At 41.4% G+C, this 22,083-nt stretch overlaps 1 long non-coding RNA gene across 1 annotated transcript; it reads left to right on the top strand.

Moving 5' to 3' along the window:
* The first annotated feature begins 13,221 nt into the window (after nucleotides 1-13,221).
* On the top strand, nucleotides 13,222-20,563 carry LOC116742158. Its single transcript, XR_004346382.1, has 3 exons — nucleotides 13,222-13,392; nucleotides 15,438-15,693; nucleotides 17,153-20,563. It is a non-coding gene; the product is annotated as an uncharacterized LOC116742158 (long non-coding RNA).
* The last annotated feature ends 1,520 nt before the right edge of the window (nucleotides 20,564-22,083 follow it).

The raw sequence follows: 22,083 nt of genomic DNA on the forward strand, positions 1-22,083 counted from the left end.
CGCATAGTGTGTATGTGTGCTTGTGTGTGCATGTTTCTTAGTGGTTGCCTGTAAGGATGCGGATATATGTGATATGTGTTTGTGTATGCGTGGGGGTGTACATAGAAGCTGTTCGAGGCTTTATCTCACTCTAAGGGCTGAGTAATAATGTAAAAAGTGTGAGTCAGAAAGGTGAAGGGTTAACTGTTTAATTAATATGAAATTCATTCAGAAAACTGTGTTTTGTAACTGCTGAAAGGAAGTATTGAACAGTTTCTCGTAAAGTTACAATAGCCAGACCTACAGAGGAAACCCCTCCTAGCTTGGAATTCCAGAGTGTTCCCTAGAGTTTGAAAGGTGGCCAGAAAATGACCAGGCATTTACAAGAGAAGGGGATGGAGTGGGGGATCCTGGAGTCAAGGGCACAAATTCCACTTTCATAAATAATTTCGAGAGAAAACTAATGGATCTATACTCAATATCATCTCTCTTACCATTTTGCTTTTGTTTTGTTTTGTTTTCATGTCCTATCTTCTAGTGTGGCCCAACACATAGTACAGGAGAAACCAGTAACCATGAACTCCCTCTCTTCCTTTCACTAAATGATCTCAGCGTCCTCATCTGTCAAATGGATATAACGATTCTTATCTCCAGAGTAGTTGCTGTGAGCATCAGATGAACATAAGCTTATAGCTTACAGGCTGTAAACTCTGAGGAAGTAGGAAATACTCCTGATTTGTTCATCTCTATCTAGTGTTTAACACAGCACTTAGCACATAATAGGTACCACAGAAATATTTGTTGAATGAATAAATGAATATATTAAAAGGTGACAATTTTAAAATAAGCCATTAGGTGCTACTATAAAGTCATTTAGTGCTAATGGTGAAGGAGAAGAAGTAGGGAAGAATTCCTCTAATTTGTATTCTACAGATTTGTATTCTACAGGTTTTTCAAGACAGCTTGGGAAGAAGGAAGGAGATAGTCTGGTTGGGAGCTAAGAGGCTAGAGTCGGCAAGACAAACTGAGGCCAGCTCATGCTTACAGAGCCCGCCTCCTTCTTCATATCCCCCTTCCCTACTCTGACCCCCTCACCCATCTGTACCTTTGCAGCTCTCATAAACACATCCCTCATTTGACCAACAGGAGCTGCCCCTCTTTTCAGCTTGACAGTGACACTGATGCCACCTGCCCAGCAAGGGGGGGAAGATAGAGACTGTGCAGCTCAGGCACATCTGGGTTTTTATTCCTACTCCAGTAAATACACAGGCCCTGGTATTGTGGGCCTGTGTAAATAATCCAGTAAATACACAGGGTTGTATTTATACAGGAAAAAAGCACAGTGAGAGACACAATTTCATGGAGATGAAACACGCAGCGGAACACAGAGTTAATGAAATCCAACATCATCAAGTGTTCCGGTGAGCCTTCCTACAAAAGGGCAGAAGTGTGGGGACCTACCCACCCGAGTACCCGAAATACTTATCACTCTCCCAGATGATTAGATAAATTTAGGAGAGCAAGCCACCTACACATCCTTTCTCCCATCCCAGGTCCTACACTGTTTGGATTCCAACAGCCATCCACAGCTTGCCTGAACTATTTGCAGTCATTGTAGTACAGTGTTCTCCTTGCATGGGGGTTGGTTTATAATTTCCTCAAGTGACCTAATTTCAATTATGCTTCAGACACTCCTTCCCCAGTAAGTGTATGTCAGGCTTGGTTAGGAGCTCAAGGCTCAGGGATAAATGGGACAGAGTTCTTTTCCTTCTGAAGCTCACCGATACAGTGACTGTAAAAACTAGCTTTATCATTTTCTTCCTCTGTTCGCAGTGTTTCTTCTAGGCAAAGGCTGTAAGGTTCTTTTTCTCATTTACTTCCTGCCATAGCTCCGTGTGGTACGTATCCTCATTAGACCCATTTTAAAGACGAGGAACTGAGGGTAAGATGGTTACATAAATTGCCTAAAACTTTCAAGTTACTGATGAGAGGTTCAAAATTCAAATTTAAACAGTCCAACTGTCAAATTGCAAGTCATTTCTGTGTTAGGAAAGAGAAATAGATGAAATGGCACAGAGCCACCTAAATGACTACAGAAGTTTAGGGAGAATGGTGCAGTATAATTTTCGCTGGGTCTTGAACGATGAATAGAAGCATGCAGTTAAAGAGAAGTGAGGGGACTTTTGGCAAAAGAGACAGCATTTACAAAACAGCTTGGAATTGTAAAAATTCCTATGGTATCTTGAGAGTGTAAGGCCGAACTCATTGGCAAACGCCCTCCCAGTGGGGTTGGGTGATGGTGAAGGGGTGTGAGTGGAAATGCGCCTAGAAAGACTCTGAAGTTTTTCAATCAGGACTTGAACGGCCATCTTCTCAGTGCTAAAGAGGGCCTTAATAGTCGCGTGCTTTTGATTTGAGACAACCCGGTTACTTAGAGTAGTTAAAAATGTGAATGCGTTGGGTGATTATCAGATCAATGCCTCCATAGTTATAAAGCAAGTTTTCCTGTGTGGCTCAGGTGTGACCTTAGAAGATGGTGTCGAAAGTCAGTCCAATGAGTTTCAGCAAAAGCATCAGGATTTCAACACTCCATGTGGAACCATGGATAAGAATGTATAAGTTCCAGGATAGTAGTTGGGGGCAGGGGGAAGACGGGGGCCTTTCCCTACTATCTACGTTTGACCAGAAATGTGATGACCTTCACCCGCTTGTCATGACCTGTGAAATGGGGTTGAAGATATGGTCTTCCTATCCCAACTATCAAGGGATCTCAGGAGATACATTCTAGGCATACAGAGCTGTGAACAAAATAGTGCCCCATTAGAACATAATTTTTTTGGAGGAAGATTTAAATGATCCAGTAGGAGGAATATTCATGATATCTTTCTTTGTCCTTTTCTCCATTAAGTTTATCTAGGCATCAGCTTTCTTAATTGCTACATTCTGTACTTACAAAGGAATAATCTGCACATGACACTTGAAAAAATAAAGCATACAACCTGATGATTTGATACACATATGCTTTGTAGAATGGTTACCAAAGTCAGGATAAATACACATCCACCACTTCACATAGTTAACGTAGATAGAACTCTTTTTTGTGTGTGATGAGAAGGCTTAAGATCTATTCTCATCAACTTTCAAGTATACAGTACTGTGGTCATCATGCTGTACATTAGCTCTTCAGAATTTCTTTTTGTAAGTGAAAATATATGCCTTTTGTCCTATATCACCCCACATGACTTGTAGAAAAAATTCTCTGCATACAAGGGATGGTGCCTGAGCTGGGCTGGGAAACTGTGACAACAGTGAAGAGCTATGTGGGTGTCCTCACCTCTGCTGTCTCAAAATGTCCAGCTCTTGGGTTAAATATTTTCCCCCATGAAATCCCCATTGCAAACAGAAACCAGAACTATGAACCAAAAGAAAAATATCTATTTGAATTTTTCTTCCGGTGAACTGCCTTTTTAGCTATTTTAGTATATTTTCTTGGTGGCTGAAGCATAGCAAACCAATTTGTGTTTCTTTCTCACAGACATCCTATTTCTTTGAACTGTACATGGAATGGCACATATGACAGGACATTTATTTGTTTATTTATTAAAGTGTAGTTGATTTACAATGTTGTGTTAATTTCTGTTGTACAGCAAAGTGACTCAGTTATACATATATATATACATTCTTTTTTTTTTTAATATTCTTTTCCATTATGGTTTATCACTGGAGAGGACACGGGTTGGGGCAGAGGGAAGAGGCAGTGGGCACCATCCTGCTTGGGGAGCTTTTTCTAGAGGTCACCAGCTGACGTCAAGTGTCGTGTCAGAGTTTTGTGGAGGAGAGAGAGGCTTTTCTCTCCTGCTTGTTAACTGCTATCCCTGCATCTCACTAATTCAGGAGGTCAAGTAGCAAGATCCTCAGTGCTGAAAGGTGATCACATATTACGATGAATCATGGAATCACAGAGCTGAGAGCTGGACAGGAGGTCAACGGGACATCTGAGCCAACCCTCTGACTAGTAGCAGGTAATAGGTTATTATGCTGGTTTTGGAGGCCAGGCAACTGGGGCCCAGAGGTATTCAGGCATTCTCCTCCGGTCCAAAGGTCAGATCCAGAGACCGGGCTGCAGGCTCTGACAGTGGAGAATGATTATCTTTCCATTATCACACGTACCTCCTCAACTAATCGGCAAAGGACATAAAATCTGCATTGTAGCCAAGCCTAAAGCTGTGGAAAACAGGAGGTTCTCCCTCTGCACACACACCTTTGAAAGGGTGTACTACAAACGTGGAAAAGGTCACCCCTGGGGGTTAGCTTTGGGACTTCCTAATACTCAGAGCAAGTAAGCAAAACTGCTTCACTTTGCATAACTAAACACAAAACTGAGCAAAATCATATTGAGTGCTTGCTCTCGTTTGTAGCCAGATATTTTAAGTATTCTTTTTTTACATGCTATAAAAATAATACATGCCCATTGTGAAAATAAAAGATAAATATAACAATGCTTTTTCAAAAATATAATTCTGCAATTACAAAAATCACCATTAACTTTTAGCATACAGCAGGAGTCAGCCAACTTTTTCTCTAAAGAACCAGATTATAAATATTTTAGGCTTTGAGGATCTATGCACTCACTCATTCAATTCTGCCATTGTAGCATGGAAGCAGCCTTAGAGGATACATAGAGAACCAGTGTGTCTGTGTATCAATTATTTACAAAAAGAAGTGGCAGGACAGATTTGGAACAGGAACCATAGTTTGCCAACCCCTGGCATATAGAATTTAGAATTTTCTCTGTGCCTATCGCATCATGTATACAGCTGTGTATCCTGCTCTTTTCACTTTACGTTATACTGTATCATAAATACTTTCTCAGGTTATTGAACATTCTTTATACAATATTCTGCATTAAACTGTTGCTTGTTATTCATTTTATGAATGTCACAAAATTTTCATGACCATTGAACATTTAGATGTTTTACAGTTTTCTTACTATTTTACATACTGTAATGAACATCTCTATACATTAGATTTTTGTCCACATTTCAGATTGCTTCCATAGGATAGATTTCTGAAGGTGGAATTTTTTTCATACCTTTGGAAAATATTGCCATTTTTTTGGGTCTCAGACGGCTTCACCAATTTACTCCCAGAGCTATGTATTAAACTGCTCTTTTCTCCATCACCACACCAACACTGAATATTACCACTTTGTAAATCATTGTTAATTTGATAAGAAGCAGAATGTCTTAGGCTTATGTTTACTTGTGTAAACATGGTACTCGGGTGGCGAAGCCTCCTCACCCTTCACTCACACAGATGACTCCAACAGAAGGGAATGCTGGAAGGTCGCAGGCCTAGCTCTTCCCCCTTTCCTGCACCCTCCAGACCTACCCTCTCCCCTGCTCCAGGCAGAGGGCAGAGAATGGAACCCATTATCTTTCTGAATGTTCCTTCCCTCTTCCTGCCCATCTCACATCTGGACTGAATACAAATTCCCTGGCTTCCTGTTTCTCTCTTCACAAAGGTCCCAAATGTCAATTCCAAATTAACCCTTTTTTTGCTTTTGCTTCTCTATCTCACTTCAATTCCAAGTTCTTTATTGACATTTTCTTATTGTCTCAAATGAGTTTGAATGAGTTCTACCTCTTTTAAGTCTCCCCATTTGGCAGCTCTTGTTACTTGCCATCACTGGGGCAGACCATTCACATGAATATGTGAAGAGGCTTTGTGGACACCTGGGGAGTAGTGGGGTCTGTGGTGCATCCCTTCAAATTCAAAAATCTTTCAAGAAGTACCAGCCCAAGAAGGCCTGCGTATGGACTAGACCAAGTGTATAGGGTCTCGCATTTGCAATCATGACTCTACCAGTAAGCTTCTTCTACCCATTTATGTCTTTTGCATTTTTCTCAGATACTGGGCTAGGGTCAGATAAACTGAAATTTCGACTATGAAACTGATTCGGTTTGTGACCTAGGAAATGTCACTTAACCGCCAGAAGCCTCTATTTCTTCAACGGTAAAGTGGGGATGGTAATACCTTTCTCCTGGAGTTAGGATATTAATACCTTGATGATAATACGTGACTTATTGTGAGAAGTAAGTATGATTCCACATTCTTATAACTGTGCCTATCCACTCTCTTTTATTCTCACTGCCGGTGAGTCAGTTTGGGTCACAACTAGTGCAGCACGAGCCTGGTAGTGCCCTTCCGTGCTAGCCACGCACACAGGCCTTCACAGCCTGCCCCTGCCAGCCTTGCGCTGCCTCCTTCAGCTCCAGTGCCCCGGGAACCCACACCCCTGCTAGACTCAGCTGTCCCACACACATTTTAGCACCACTAGTCTTTTGCTCATGAAGATACTTTTTTCTCAAATGTCCTTTTCTTGATAATATTTTTAATTAAAGGAAGCTCAGATATCAGCTGTCTGATATTACATCTTTCTCAGTTATCACCCCCCACACACACTTGGCCGACCTTACATACCACTGCACTGGAGCATTTCAGTCCTCTCACAGATATTTATCGAACGTCTAGTGTGCGGATGAAAAATGTCTCTTGTCATATCAGCGAACAAAGGATGTTGTGGCCATTAAGCCCTCAGCTACTGTAGCCGCCCCCAACTGTGCACCCCAAAAGGATGCAGGGCAGAGAAAAGCAGTGTCCTGGCCCTGGATAGTTCAGGTGCACATCAAAGGAATGATTTCAATGAGCCCCGATTCTGGCATCTTCCCATACACAGAAAAGTGCTAATTCATTGACTTGAGATATCTGGTTTTCTTTAATTAAGGATGTTCCAGCTACCTGGTTTTCATGGCACAACACCTATATATCCTGGCTCCTCCCTCTCCTCTTTGGAGGAGTCCCTCCAACCGATCTTAGAGACTGTGTTCTGGGCTTAAGTCCTCAGAAAATCTGCCGAATAAAACGTAATTCTCAACTTTTAGGTTATGCTTTCTTTTTCAGTCGACAGGTGTGTGCCCAGAATTGTGCGAGGCACTGGGAATACAGCCAGGGCAAGACACGCCTGTCATTCTCACGCCACTTGCAGTAGCTTTTGCATTTTGACTATTACACTAACTAGAAGCCAGAGGCCCTCCTCCCACGCTGGGAGCTCCCGAGGAAAAGGGTGATACTCCGTGTGTCACTTGGCCTTGTGCTGGGCACAGGGTAGGCGCTAACGGGATGTTTATGGAGTGACTGGGTGTTTTGTTGCCAACAGGAAGCAGTGACCTCCTTGAGAACAGGACAGTGTCTGGTTCACCTCTGCAGCCCCCCACACGCAGCTAGCACGGAGTCTGGCACCGTAAGTCCTAAGTAGAGGAATATGGGAGGAAATGAATAACGGACGCCATATTGCCTCCTGACCCCCTTTCCTCAACTCTCACCAAAGAAAACAAAACCCAGCGAAAGAGTGACAAGCAGATGGGAGGAAAACTGGCTCCCAAGCCTGAATATCCTCATAAATAAGAAGTTTTCTATTTTATTTCCTGGAAGATGTGAGCTTCACAAGTTATAAAAATGGATGCATTTTGACAATAATAACCATCATTGCTGATGGCTGATTTATATAGCCACCCCTTGTTGGCTGAGGAAGCTGGGATGAGGGAGTGATTTACCATGAGCCTCAGTTTTCACTTCTGTAAGATGGGGATAATAAAGCATACCCATGTGTGTGGAGGAATAATTCATTTAAATGAGGTAAAATATGTTTTGGTACCTATCTCGTAGCACAGAGTAGATTTCAAGAAGCGTTAGGGATCTTTTTTTTTCTCCCTAGTATGCCTTTTTTAAAAAATAAAAGTGCCTCCTAATTTTTCCTCCAGTCAAACACACAGATTCTTATTTCAGGAAAGTCATGGCTATTGGCTGACCCCCAGAAAACTGAATTTGCTCAGTGTACAGGGTGGTGCCATCATAAGTAACTATAGGATATTAGTTAAGTGTGTTAACTGGTGAAGTGTTAAGTGTGCTCTGCTCTCAAGGCGCCTGGGTTGAATTCATTGAGTACATAGTTATGATGTTCTGGCCATGTGCCAGGCACTGTGCTAGGCATGAGGTACAACCCAGATGAAGTCTGTCTTCGTGGAGCAGACATTCTGCCGAGGGAAGACAGAGTATCAAATAATAAATGTACGAAAGTTTTATGAGAAACGAGGATGAGTGTGATGGAGGGATACGAAGGATAAGAGGAAAGTGCGTGCTGGAAAAGGCTGGGGTAGGTGGTAGGTGGAGGCTGAGAGAGATTGAATCTCTGCTTTGCATCCCACAAGATGCGTGACTATCAGGCAGAGAAAGAGAAATATCGAATGATATCGCTTATATGCAGAATCTAAAAAGAAGTGATACAAATTGAACGTATTTACAAAACAGAAACAGAATCACAGACTTAGAGAAAGAACTTATGGTTACCGGGGGCACGGGTGGGGGGAAGGAATAGTTAGGGAGTTTGGGACCCACATGTACACACTGCTATATTTAAAAAGGGTAACCAACAAGGACCTACTGTACAGCACAGGGAACTCTGCCCAATGTTATGTGGCAGCCTGTATGGGAGGGGAGTCTGGGGGAGAATGGATCCATGTATATGTACGGCTGAGTCGCTTTGCTGTGCGCCTGAAACTATCACAACATTGCTAATCGGCTATACTCCAATATAAAATAAAAAGTTAATAAAAAAATTAAAAAATAAATTTATCAATAAATTGGACAAAAAAAAAAAAAAAAAAAAAAGATGTGTGACTGTGACCTGGGCAGGACCAACTCCATAATTGTGGGGACCAGTACGTAATGAAAATGTAGGGCCTGCTGTTCAAAATTTCGAGTCAGTGCAAAGTTTCAAGTCGAGCATTAAACCAAGTGTGGACCCTTCTAAGTGTGGAGTCCTGTGCAGTTACACAGGTCACACGCCCATGAGCCGGCCCTGACCTCTTAGAGTTTATTCTTCTTCCATTTTTAAATGGGAAGGAACTGGGAAATACACATTTTATAAAGGACAATGGATCTAAAGCTTTTTGACCCCAAACACCTTGGATTAAGAACTCTTTGTCTAGGCTTTATGGAGCCCTAGAATACATAGGCTTGCTGAAGTTCTATCAGCCTTCTGGAATGTTGTATAAGAGTGTGTGTAAGTGCATGTGTATGTGTGGTGTGTGAGTGTGTTTCTGTTGGGAAGCAGGCCCATAGCCTTCATCATATTTTCAAAGAGGTTCATGTCCCCTTAAAAGGGTTAGGAAACATTTACTCAAAGAAATGAACTCAGAAATTTCACCTACTTATAGGGAAGCAATAATATTAAGATCTGCCATGTGTGTGTCTCTTACTGTTATGACGTGTTCATATTTCAACCTCATTTAAGCTCAGGACAACCCACTGGGCTAGACAGACAGAGCAGGGATTTGAGTGCAGTTTTTCTCACTGACTCTAAAACCCATGATCCTAAACATCCTTACCATTGGAGGGCATTGCTGTTTACCTTTTCAGTTTCAGCTGTGCTATTGAAAGCAGCACATCAAGGGCAGGACCACAGTTTGACCTTAAACTATTCACCTCCACTTAATTACCCATTGTGGTGGAAGCACATAAATACAGGACGTCCCCTCACTTGGCCATTCTGCTTTGCATCATTATCAAAGGGACAAATGTAATTCACGTCCAACTACTCACTGGCAGCAAGGTCAGAATATTTATTTTTACCATACTTGGGGTTCTCAGGATTAGGAGTATCAGCATTTATTCATGGCTAACCTAAATCAAACATCCTGTTGCTATCATAAGGAGCCATTCAGTTATTGCCGCAGGTATGCTGAGTCACAGAACACAAACGAGGTTTACGAGTTGACAGGGAAAAGGCTGCAGGGAGGTATAGATAAGTGTACCAGGCTGATCACAAGTGTCTTACGAAATATCCATGTTGTTTATTTATACTGTCCATTTTTTGAACTCAAAAGGTGCTTGGGAAACAAACTAGTTAAAAACAAAATAATGAGGTTTTTAAAAAAATTATTATTATTTTTTTTAAGTTGGTGGTGGCGGTTACTTTTTGGTGAAATTCATCAAGTACTCATTTTAGAAATTGTTTCCTCTTTCTAGCGGAATAGAGCCTTGACTAGTTAAAGGCAAAGAGAGAAGCAGAAGAGATGGGAAAATAAAGGAGGCTCCTGTGACTGGGAATAATTTACTCAGAGATCTAGAGTAGCAATAATTTGTCTGCCCAAAACTCCTGTGGTCAATTAATAAGATTAATTTGAAGTGGCCATATGGAAAGGGAGAACCCAGACACTTAGAAGTTGCAGTATGCAATTGACCCATTCCCTTCCCCATTCCGATTCACCCAGCCAAATATATCTTATTGCCTTTGGCCACTGTTGTCAAAACAGTGTTAGCTAATTGCCTGAGCTTCCCATCCATTGTCTGTCCTTGCAGACATCACTGTTACAGGTTGTGCCTGTCCTTCCATCTTTATTTCCCTGCTCTGTTTTTCTATCTAACATATTATGTACATAGATACTTTTTCTTAAGCCGTTCCATTGTTCTTCTTGGTGTCCTTGGATAGATCAGCAGTCTGGGAATCAGGCTTCTAGAAGGAAACTTACTAGGAGTTAGTAGCTGTGAAACTTGGGCAGGTATTATGTTCTGAGTCTCAGTTCCCCCATCTGTGAAAGGAGGATGTGAAATCAAATGGTTTCTTTGGTCCTTTCCTACTCCATCACTCTGTATTTCTGTAGTTTTGTATCTAGTTTCTGTGGGGCACATGGTCATTAGTAATGTTCCAGGTGACTCTCTTTAGCTTAATCAGACAAGCCAAGTTGAGGGATTTGTGAACAAAGTTTTAGTCTTTAGATGACAGTAAATGAAATATGAGTCACTGATGTGATACATTCTCCAAAAAGGCAAATTTGATGTTTGAATACACAGAAATACATTAAGTTTTAGAGTATTAAATTTCCATTTTAGTAGATCAAAAATTGCTGAATAAAGGCAATTTCATAAGGTTCATGGTCTGTCAAGTAAGATAGGAAAAACCCTGCTTTTCTCCGTTCTGCTCAGTTCAGCTCATGTTTGATGCTGTACGAAAAGAGAGTAACGGACAGAGACAGAAACACATTCAGTGGATGGGGACGAGGTTGGGAAGGGATTGAAAGGGTATTCAGTTAATGGGGAAGAATATAAGCGGGCTCTTTAATTTAGAGATGTTAGCAGTCTTCTAATATTTGAAAGATAAGTGCTAAAGACAAAATATGTCTGCATACATTTTTAATAGGAAAAGCTAAGATTGTGACTATATAGTTCAGAAAGACTCAGACTCTTACAGAAAGACTCTTACAGAAAGATTCCTGTAAGAAAGAACTTTTGGGACGGAGCTGTCCAAAATTTGAATGCACGTGTCAGTTGTGAATGTGCCGTTGCCAGGAATGTTTTAAGTCCAGGTTAATAGCGGTGACTCCAGGAGCACAGCGTAGTGGATGCGGTCAGTAGCTCTCATCTGGGGTAAGTCTGCCGCCCAGGGAACAGCTGGCAATGTCTGGAGATATTTTGATTGTCACAAGTCTAGGGATGGGTAGGAGGGCCTCTGGGTACTACTGGCCTCTAGTGGGTAGAAACCAGGGATGTTGCTAAACATCCTACAATCCACAGGACAGCCCTCCACCAGCAAAGATTTATCTGGTCCAAAATGTACAAAGGTTGAGAATCCCTAGTGTAAAGAGTTTGACAAATATATTTAGTTCCTAATATCCCCATGCCTGGGAGAAAAAAAAAAAATGAAATTCATCTATCGACAACATTAATTGTAATGTAGACAATTGTTTAAAATGACATTTTAAAAAGAATGTCAAAACATACACAAATGTAAATGAAAAAAGGGACATACAGCACTAAACAATAATGAAAAAGAACAAATTTCTACATTGGAAATAATAAAAACAATATTGGCTTGAGAGTAGTTGTGTCTGATTAGTGGGATTATTCATGCTTTTGCTCTCTTTTGTTTGTTTAGTTGGTTGTTTTTCTCTATTTTACCAGTACAGAAAGTACAGGTACTGCTTTTAAATTTAGAGGCAAAAAAAAAAAAAAAAAAAAAATCTAGGTTGAACTTTGAAAACCTGATATGGCCCTGAGGATCTAACAGCACATGGTAACAAAAATAACAGTAATATTAACTTCAATTTAGAGGCAAGCTTATGTGGAGACAGGCCAGCTCATTCACTCCCAGTCAGAACGTAAATTGTTATAACCCCTTTGGAAGACAATTTGGCAATATGACTTCATAGCCTTAAAAATATTCATAGCCTATGACCCAGTCATTCTAATTCTGGGAAGCTAGCCTAAGGAAATAATCAAAAATAGGCACAAAGATTTATGCACAAAGATGTTCATTTAAGCATGATTTACAATAGTCAGAAATTCAATTTATAATGGCTACAAATTGAAAACGGCCTAAAAGAACAGAAATAGGCGAATGTTTAGCTAAATTATAATAAATCCATATGATGTAATACATAGCTATTGAAAATAGTGTTTACAATGACTGTTTGATGATGTGGGAAAGCACTTTGATACACAGCTAACTTTAAAATAATAAGGGTCCAAAATACATAAAAAGGGTAACCCCAAATATATAAGTATACAAAGGAACAAAAATGTTTGGCAGGAAATATCTTAAAATGTTAATAGAAGATAAACATTTTTAGGGTATGGGATATGAGTGGCTTTTATTTTGTTCCTTTTTAATATGTTTATGCCTTTTTCAAATTATATAAAGTGGAAAATATAATTGTTATAATCATATAAAAACACTGGTAAGATTTAGAAAATGCCAAATCTGCATCCAATGCAGTTGTGTACTTAAGGAACATCATCTCATTTAACATTATAACTATTTTGAAGGTAGGTACCCTCATACCCATTTCACAGATGAGAAAACAGGGGCTGATATTCTTCATTCTCCATGTCTGATCTTAGCTACTGTTTCCTCCAAGAATCCCTCCTTGACCTTCCAAGTATGGTTAAGTTATTCTTTCTCTGAGTTCCCATTGCCTTTCTGGTATTTAGTTTTTGGGAGGGGGTGCTAGTAATAGGCAGTGCCTAGCAAGTATATGACACAAAGTATTTGTGGTCTGAATGAATGGATTAAAAAAAATGAATAGCATACCAAGCCAGTGAGTGGCAGGGCTGGCCAGGTCAGTGTAACTTCAAAGTCAGTGTCATCACTGAATTCTCCAGATGGATCATGAAGGCCAAAGCTCATTTCTCAGCACCTTTCCCAAAGTGCAGAACTTATTGTTGGAACAGAATGGAGGCTGGCCTAGAAGTTATACATGTATCCATCTCTAAAGAACTGAATGCCTTCAAAGAGCAGCATGGATTTTTCTCTGTGAAGTGTGAGCATTTTTGCAGTGCTTACCACAGCAGCTGGTAATGATTATTGCTTCTGTTTCCTTTTGAAATTTCATGTTCGTTTACTTAACAGGCATTACTAATCTGGAGGAAGGGAGTGGGTGAAGAACCGCATTTGTAAAGAGGATAACAGATTAATGAAAAGAAGCAGAGGTATGTGTAGGTGATGGTGTTTCTACAAGGCTCTGTTCAATTGGGATGATTTAAGAGCAAGCCTTAGCTGGCTGGTCACATAATAAGGGCCACGTTATGGGGGGGATTTACGTGGCAATTACCATGGGCCTTGCTGGTGGGTTACGATGTTTTAGAGCTCCCCGGATACTTAAGATTAATGTCTGAATCACTAGTGTTATTGTTGCAAGATCTCGATGCGATGGGGAGCCATTTGAGACAGGAATTTCTGTCCCTTATCAGAACATAAAATATCTCATAGTTGCAAGAACACCAATATGGCTTGTAGCGGCCCTCAAAATAGGTTAAGCACCACATTCATTGGTTTTTTTCCTTGGCAGCTAGAATGAGTAAATCAGTCTAGAGCTACTTTTGCTCATCCAGGTAATGTGATTAAAATGGGAATTAGACATGTTCAGTCATTCAGAGATGAGGGACTAAAACCATTGACCTGAGCAAGGGAAATGATTATAGAGAATCTACTATGTAAAGAGTAGCTGGGAGCTGCAATTTAAGGGCCTTTCCATGTACCCTGGAACAGACCCACAGCATCTTCTGCAAACTCACCATGCTTTACCTTCGTGTATTTATTGGCACTGGTCATCCTGAACCCCAAGGAGTTTGGGGGAATTGATGGGTTAAGTGCTAAGTATACACCTGACCAAGATGAATTTGGTGAATCAGGAACACATCATGAGAGCAGTAAGAGAACTAAGTGACTTCTCTGTTAGTATGGTTTTTCCAGCCTGGATATCTGTGGGTAGAAAAAGTGAAGTTGGAGAAGGGGCCAAGTCCAAGAAGTTTCCCTCCAAGAAAGTGGTCAAAATGAGTAACACTCATTAATAGATCACTTTGAGACCCAACTCATCCAGTCAATGGGGTCAGTGCCTTAACTCCCCCTCTCTTCTCCAGAATCCCCACAGATTGTCCTAACACCATCATATGAGAAATGAGATGAGGACCTAGACATGGAGAATATGATTGTCTCATGGCTTCCAAACAATCAAACAGAATATTGAGAAATGCCCTTGAGACGAGTCATTTTTCTTTTTTTTTTTTTTTTTTTTTTGCGGTACGCGGGCCTCTCACAGCTGTGGTCTCTCCCGTTGCGGAGCACAGGCTCCGGATATGCAGGCTCAGCAGCCATGGCTCACGGGCCTAGCCGCTCCGCGGCATGTGGGATCTTCCCGGATCAGGGCACGAACCCGTGTCCCCTGCATCGGCAGGCGGACTCTCAACCACTGCGCCACCAGGGAAGCCCGAGACGAGTCATTTTTGAGGGTCTTGGTGAGACTGGGATGCCAGTGTAGAATGACATGATATTTCAGCCAGGAACCTGTAAGTGTCTGAATCCTGCCCTTGTCCATGACCACCCCTTCCCATTTATATCTCTGAAAGCAAAGAAAAGTGCTATACATTAGCTGGACTGTTAGCCACAAACTCCAATGTGGAACTCCAATAAAACATACAGGACTACATGGAAAATTACTTTCGTTCCTGGACAAAGTATTGCCAACTACCCTCAAGGCCCTACTCCTCTATTCCCCTGATTTTGAACCTGTCCATTTAAAGGTCATATCCACATCTACCCAGAAAGATCTAATTCAGTCCCTATGGTTCCACTTCTAAAAATCTGCCCAGTGAACATTCTGAAGCCTGAATGCTCAGGGCATCCTTCCTCCACATCTTTGTGTGTGTGTGTGTTGGGGGGGGGGGGGGTGCTGGGAGGTGGGGGGGGTTAGAAATTAGAAGATCAGGAAATCAAAAGAGAGGTTTGAGGCTTCTGCTAGAGGCCAATATCACAAATCCAAGACAAAGACCAAGATATAGATGACCGGATGCCAGCTACTCTCCTTCACTTGCATTCACTCACTCGTTCATTTATTTATCAGGCAAACATTTGCTGGGCACCAGCGATGCCGTCGCTGCCCATGTTTGGCATCGAGGCAAGCACACATCAGGAGTCTGAGCAGATGACAAGACCAGAAGCCCTGTGGGAAGGGTAGGAAGATTATTGCCCAGTCCTCAGAGCAAAGGGAAGAGCAGTGAAGGCACGTGGACCCCGGAGCTTCTTCACTTTCTGCAGATACAGCGACCGACAGCACAGTGGAGTTTGTGAAGAGGGACACCATCGCAGTCAGTCAAAGAGTGAGTCTAGCGTCTATAGGAAAGTTGTGATATTTGGAATTTTCCATGCACACTGACACGCACACGTACGTACACAGTAGCCCCGGCCCCACCAATCACATTTGGAATCACACAGTCTTACATTTGATCCCCAGATTTGCTTGTTAGCTGTGTGACTTTGGACAACTTGGTTACCCTGTCTGGGCAACTAGTAGCTCCAGGGCTGCTGTGAAGACTAAATGAGAGCATGTAGTCTAGCGCTGGCCCTGGGGTGTGGATGCCATCTGATGAATGATGATTATTTTTTCCCTCGTGTCTTCTTTGAGAGCAGACCCAGTCTATTGTTTATTCTTTACAATAGACATAAAATTATGAAAGAAACAAAGGGAAGGAGTGAGAAAGGGAAATTGAAAAAAAGAAAAGAAAAGCATAGTATGATCAAAAAGCTAAGTTTGCAAATAGATTTGATCCACTTTCCTTTAACATAGGTCAGGTCCATGAGGGCTAGTTTCCAGCCCGATCATCATGAATGGGAATAGTCAACACTTACCCAATGATGCATTTAAGATCATCAAGTAGAATAGATGATCTTAAATGCATCATTGGGTAAGTCTACACGTAGCAAGTAGATATACCGTTTATCATCAAGCACCATTATAAAACACTGGCTGATTTGCCTATCTGCAAGTGTGGTTGCATTTTACTGGGTGGAGAAGGCAGAACATTTGGAAAATATCTAAGCCTTTCCTGTGTCTCAGAATAATCCTTACAAAAGCCATAGTTTATTGGTCACGTGCCACATTTCAGGAACTTTATTATATTTTTTCTTTCATCCTCAAACATCTCAGTGATGGAGGTATTTCTAGTGTAATTTTCCAGGTGAGAAAACTAAGGTTGAGAAATAATAAGTTAGGTACCTGAGATTAGTTAGCTAGAAAGTGACAAAGTCCAGATTCCAACTGAGGCCTCTGTACCTCTGAAGCTAACACTCATAACCTACATTTCCTACATTTGTAGGAAAAAGGTGGGCTTGAACTGAGGGAAATCGAATCCCTGCTCCATTTGGCAAATGAATTATTTTCTGAAGTCAGTGGCATTGGGTAAGAATAAGAAGGACATGGTGCAGGGGTGGGGTGGGGAGAAGAAACCCATAGCGGTGAGGAGTACACGGAAGGACCCCATCCTTGGTGTTTAAATGAATGACTGCATCAGCATCCACGCGGCAACACGGGAGACGGGGGAGGAAGACGTGTTTCAGCATTTCCCTCATGTTTCAAATGCACAGTATGAACATGTAGAACATACATTCAGGTCGCTGATGCACATAAAAATCAAAGAGGATTTTTGATCCAAAGACTGAAGTACCTAGAAGATGACAGAACGCAGTATTTACTGAATGCTCACTGTGTGCCACGTCATGGCACACATCTTCTCATTTAAACCTCATAACCTCTCTGCAAAGAACTGTATCCATTTACAGAGCCAGAAACTGGATCTTGGAGATGTTAAGCAACTTGCCCCCAAACTACTGAGCTACCAGGAAGCACTTGTGATGGAGCTCATACATCTCTAACCTCAAAGACCAAGCGGTGATCACAGTTCTACATGCTGATCTTGACCTGATTTTCTTTTACAAACTTCAACAGTGGATTGAAACCAGAAATTATTAACAGAGGTTGTCTCCAGGTAGAAGAAGTAAGTGGCTAAATAACAGGAATGGGAGAGAAATTCCCATCAGTGTTCTTCTATCTTTGCAATTTTGAAACATGAATTTAGTACTTATTCAAAACAATTAAATTGTCAAAGTTAATTTTAAAGCGGATTAACATAAACATTTAAATAAGAAAAATAAATCTGGTTATTGATGGTTCAAATCAATATAGTGGTCAAATTTAAGAAATATATGTTGACAAAGAAAAAAAAGTCTCGAGGAGCAACATTTATTGAATTTTCTTCCCGCTCTCCCTCTCATTTCAATTAAACTCAACAAACACTTATTGAGCAAGTCCTACATGTCGATCTGGGAATTATACAACTTTTTAAAATGTTGCTAAGATTGTAGGAGAGAAAAAAAGATTGTAGGTGAAAAATATAATTATTTAGTTTGTATTATTTTGTTTATGGGTTTATAAGCTACTTTGAATTCTTTTTCTGAAATAAGGCAAGAAAAATAAATAAAAATTAAATAAAACAAATCTAAAAATCAAGTATTGAAATACCATCTTTCTACAAAATTAGAAAACATCATTCATAACGGTAATTTTTTAACCTACCATTGTCACCTAATACACATAGAAATCAAATTTTTCCCTTTACTTAGAGAAGTCCCATTTACAGACTAAGTAGATTCTACTATAAATGTTAACAAGCAATATAAGTGTGCATTTTCTATATCTTTATTTTTGTTAATAGTAATTGACATGACATTGAATGATTACTGTGTGTCTGACACTAAGTTAAATATTTTTCATATGTAGTTATTTAATCCTTAGAAGGCCCTGGGAAGTGGCTATAATTGACCCCACTTTAAAGATGAGAAAACTGGGGCTCAGAGAGGACAGTCCTGTAACTAGAAAGAGGTCAAGCTGGGATTTGAATTCCTCCAATGAAAGACTGTGCTCTCAATTATTACATTTTCCTGATTTACAAGGATAAATATAGGTTCCAGGATGCCTGGGGAAAGCAAGTGCTCTGTTATTTCTTTTCTCTGTTTTTCTTCCTTTTTGTTGTTGTTTTTGTTTTTTTGGTTTGGGGTTTTTTTGTTTGTTTGTTTTTGTTTGCTTGTTATTTCTAATCAGGACCCCACTTGGTACCAGGTTTTGTTCAGAAATGAGAATGGACATTGACCATCACAGATGGAGATCCACATTCCTAACATGGATTTATTCAAAAGCACCCAGCTTTCACAAAAGGAAATTAGGAGCTTTTCCGAGGTGGTGAAACCGTTGCCTTTGTTAGTCACCAATGAAAAAATATGTTCTGAAAATTCCTCAAAGGTAAAATGTAGCCTTTCTTCTCCCAAGTTCTGATATGGTCCCAAAAGGAAATAGAAACTTGCATAATGTAGGCCCCAGTGAGTCTTCTTTCACTCTTATTAACTGCAAATCTTTGCCACATTTTTCTTTACCAATTAGCTAAATGCTTAAGCTCCTGAGTCACTGGGCCGTCTACTGGTTAGAGCTTGTTCTAGCTCTTCCACCCTCGAATGGAACTTGCAAGGAATTAGGCACTCCAAAGATCCCACATTCGTGTCGTGAAAACAAGCCAACAATGAAATCAGTCATCGCCAAGACGGATGGACAAGCGTGAACGTTAAGACCAGATACTGCTGAGTCAAGGCCTTTGGATATGTTGCGAGTGGGAAGAAGACAGAAAAATTCTGTTTCTTCATTTATACATGTATGCGTTCTTCCCTCCAAAGGTCTGTATTTCACACTGGTCCTCTTATCCCTGTTACATTCAGGAGCACAGCTGTATTGAGCCTGCTGTTTGAAAATGGGGTCGAACTTCTCTCCAGCAGTGATGGAGCCAGACACGAGGCCAGCTCTCCTGTTCTGAGTGGCTACAGGAGTCTCTGAGAGGCCAGAAGTTTGTCAAAGCCACATAGTCCGAGAAAACCAACAGCGCACTCCCTGAGACATGAAATGACTTTAGCCATAAGTGTGTACAGGAGGTGGGAAATCGGTCTCTTCCAGAAAAGTCACATCTTCAGCATAGATTACTTCAATCCACACTACTCAGTTGTGGGAGAGTCTCCCAGTAGGTGCTCCATTAATCACTGTCATAGAAACCACAGGGAAAAGCTATGAGTAGCATTCCCGAGCTGTACCTATTGACACAACCTCCTTAGTATAAGTATACGACCTTCCACTGATCGGCCCCAAAACAATTTTCCGAAGCTTGCCTCCCCTTTACTCATCAGTGAGTAGCTGTCAGAATGTTCACAGTTCCCCAGAAGCTGTATCCTCTCATGCTTCTCTCATTTACGTTCTCCATCATTCCCTGGACACCATTATCTTCCTAAAAAATTAAACCTGATTATGCTGTGTGCACGCACACACATGCACACCCCCCACATTAATCAGGATCTCCACCTTTGCATGTAGAACGGGAGTCCAAGCCCATTAACAAGCCCTTCTCAATCTAACTCCAGCCTGCTCCTCTAGCCTCATCTCCACTATCTTCTTCATCTTCTCCCTTCCCTGATGTCACCACAAAATCATCTTATATTCCTCACCATTTCCAAAAGCTACCAAGCCCAAACTCAGTACCTTTGTGCACTGCTGCTTCTCCACCGGGTGTTGTCATCTCTTCTGTCTCTACCGAGCAAACTCCTTCTCACCCTTGATGAGCTAGTTCTCATAGCCCCTCTGAGATGCCCCCACATGGAGTTAAGTTATACCCTTCCTGTGAGCACACCAAGAAAGAGCAGCATATCTCGCTACTACACGGAAATAGCTTACTTGCCTATCTCCCCATTAATCTGTGTATCTCTAGAAAGCAGGGATCATTTTCTAATCTATTTCTTAGATTCCCCAGCACCTAGCACAATGCATATCATTTAAGAGTTGCTTAGTACATATTTGTGGAATAAATAATAAGTGCATTGGGTGACTTGGCATTTGGTGATGATGTTGGCAGTCCTGAAAAGGGTGCACGTGATCAGATAGTCAGGCTCCCCTGCAGACCCTGTCATCAGCTTTGAGAACATCCTCCTCTGCTTCTGAATATCTTGGTCTAGCAAAGACAGCAAAGTCCTAGGGAACAGGAAACAGGAGGCACTAGCTTCAGGATTCACTAGGACCTCACACCTGCTCAGATCAGTAGGGGATGCTAAGAGGTGCTGAAATCATCATCTACTTTCCTGAACATGGTAGGACTGAATAAAATGCTCTGCGAAGCATATGTCCTCGTTAAAGCTTGAGTACTAACTCCATAAAGCCAAATTATAGAATGCCAAGGCCGAAGAGACCTCGATATCAGCCGCTCTATTATGGAGACAAGAACACTGAGACTCAGAGAGGGAAAGAATCAGGAACACGAGTATAAACAATAGATTCACAGGTATGCCACAGATGATGGTAGAAAACAGTCCCTGGTAGAAGAAAGGGAGCATCTGTTTAAAGTGCTAGCTTTTCTCTGCTTGCCGAAGAAGCACTCAGGCACAGCCCTGAGCCACTGGGCTCTGCACTGGATCCCAGATCCCCATGTAGGGCAGAGCAGATCTGGGAAGCTGCTGTGGACCTTGGCAGCTCTCACTGTGCCTGTGGAACACTGACATTTCTGTTGGGGGTGACTAAGAGAGAAGATTTGCCTTGGTTAGAAATTAGTCAGATGGCATTTCCTTAGGCTTTGCTTTCATTTCTCAGTGAAATGTTGAAATGCATGAAGCACTTGGTCTTCCTGTCAGATTATTTCATTAATGATCTATAGTTATTGCATAGTTTCCAGAAGCCTAGGGCAAGAGAACTTGATAATGATGGGTGTCTCCAAAGACCAGGAAAGGTCCCACAGGTGCTAACTAGGGGGCCTCAGGAGAACTCATGACAAGTCCTAGATCCTGATTTTCTCACTTGTAAAATGAAGGGCTATGACCAGATACCCTTTGAGTCTCCTTCCTGCTCTGAGAATCCTTAAGGTCTCCGAGGCCACTCATGAACTGTCATTCACTTAGCACATTTTCCTCTTGCCTCTTGTGTGTTGGGCTGTGTGGTTGGTCCCCAGAAGGGAATGACACCAAGACCGACTTGGTTCTTGCCATCATGGAACTCCAGGTCTGGCGGAGAATAGACAGACAATAAACCACTGGAAAACACACATTAAAGATTGTTACCAATCATTATGAAAGAAATAATGAGGTTCTGAGGTATTCTGTTCCATAGCATAAGGAATTACATACATGTAATTCCTTACGTGATGGAGGGGGGCACTCATTTTAGATGGAAGGTCAGGAATGTCTTCTCTTAGGAAGGGGCTTCTAAGCTGAGACTTAAAGGATAAAAAGCTAGCAAATAAAAAACTAAGGCTTCAGCTTTCGAGGCAGAGAGAACAGAATGTGCAAGAGGCTGAAGGGGGAAAAAAAGTTTGGCTTGCCAGAGGCACTGAAAGAAGACACGTGTGACTGTTGGACAGTGAATAAAGGAATGGAGGGGGATTGTATAAAATGAGGTGAGAAGGGGAGGAGGTAGGCACGAGAAGGTCAGAATGTAGGTTTCCATATCACCGCAAGGGAGTTCATTAAGTGAGACGGTAACACAACGTGGTTTACAGTTTGACTCTGATGGCTGTTTGGGGAACAACCTGAATTGAGGCCTGCACAGGTGAGAGCTATTTCAGGAGGCTATTGAAGGAGACCTGGTACGAAATGACTGTGGTCAAGTTGAGGTGGAAAAAGGTAGATGAGTTTGATTG

Source organism: Phocoena sinus, chromosome 17 (genome assembly GCF_008692025.1).
Source record: "Phocoena sinus isolate mPhoSin1 chromosome 17, mPhoSin1.pri, whole genome shotgun sequence".
NCBI classification, from domain to species: domain Eukaryota; kingdom Metazoa; phylum Chordata; class Mammalia; order Artiodactyla; family Phocoenidae; genus Phocoena; species Phocoena sinus.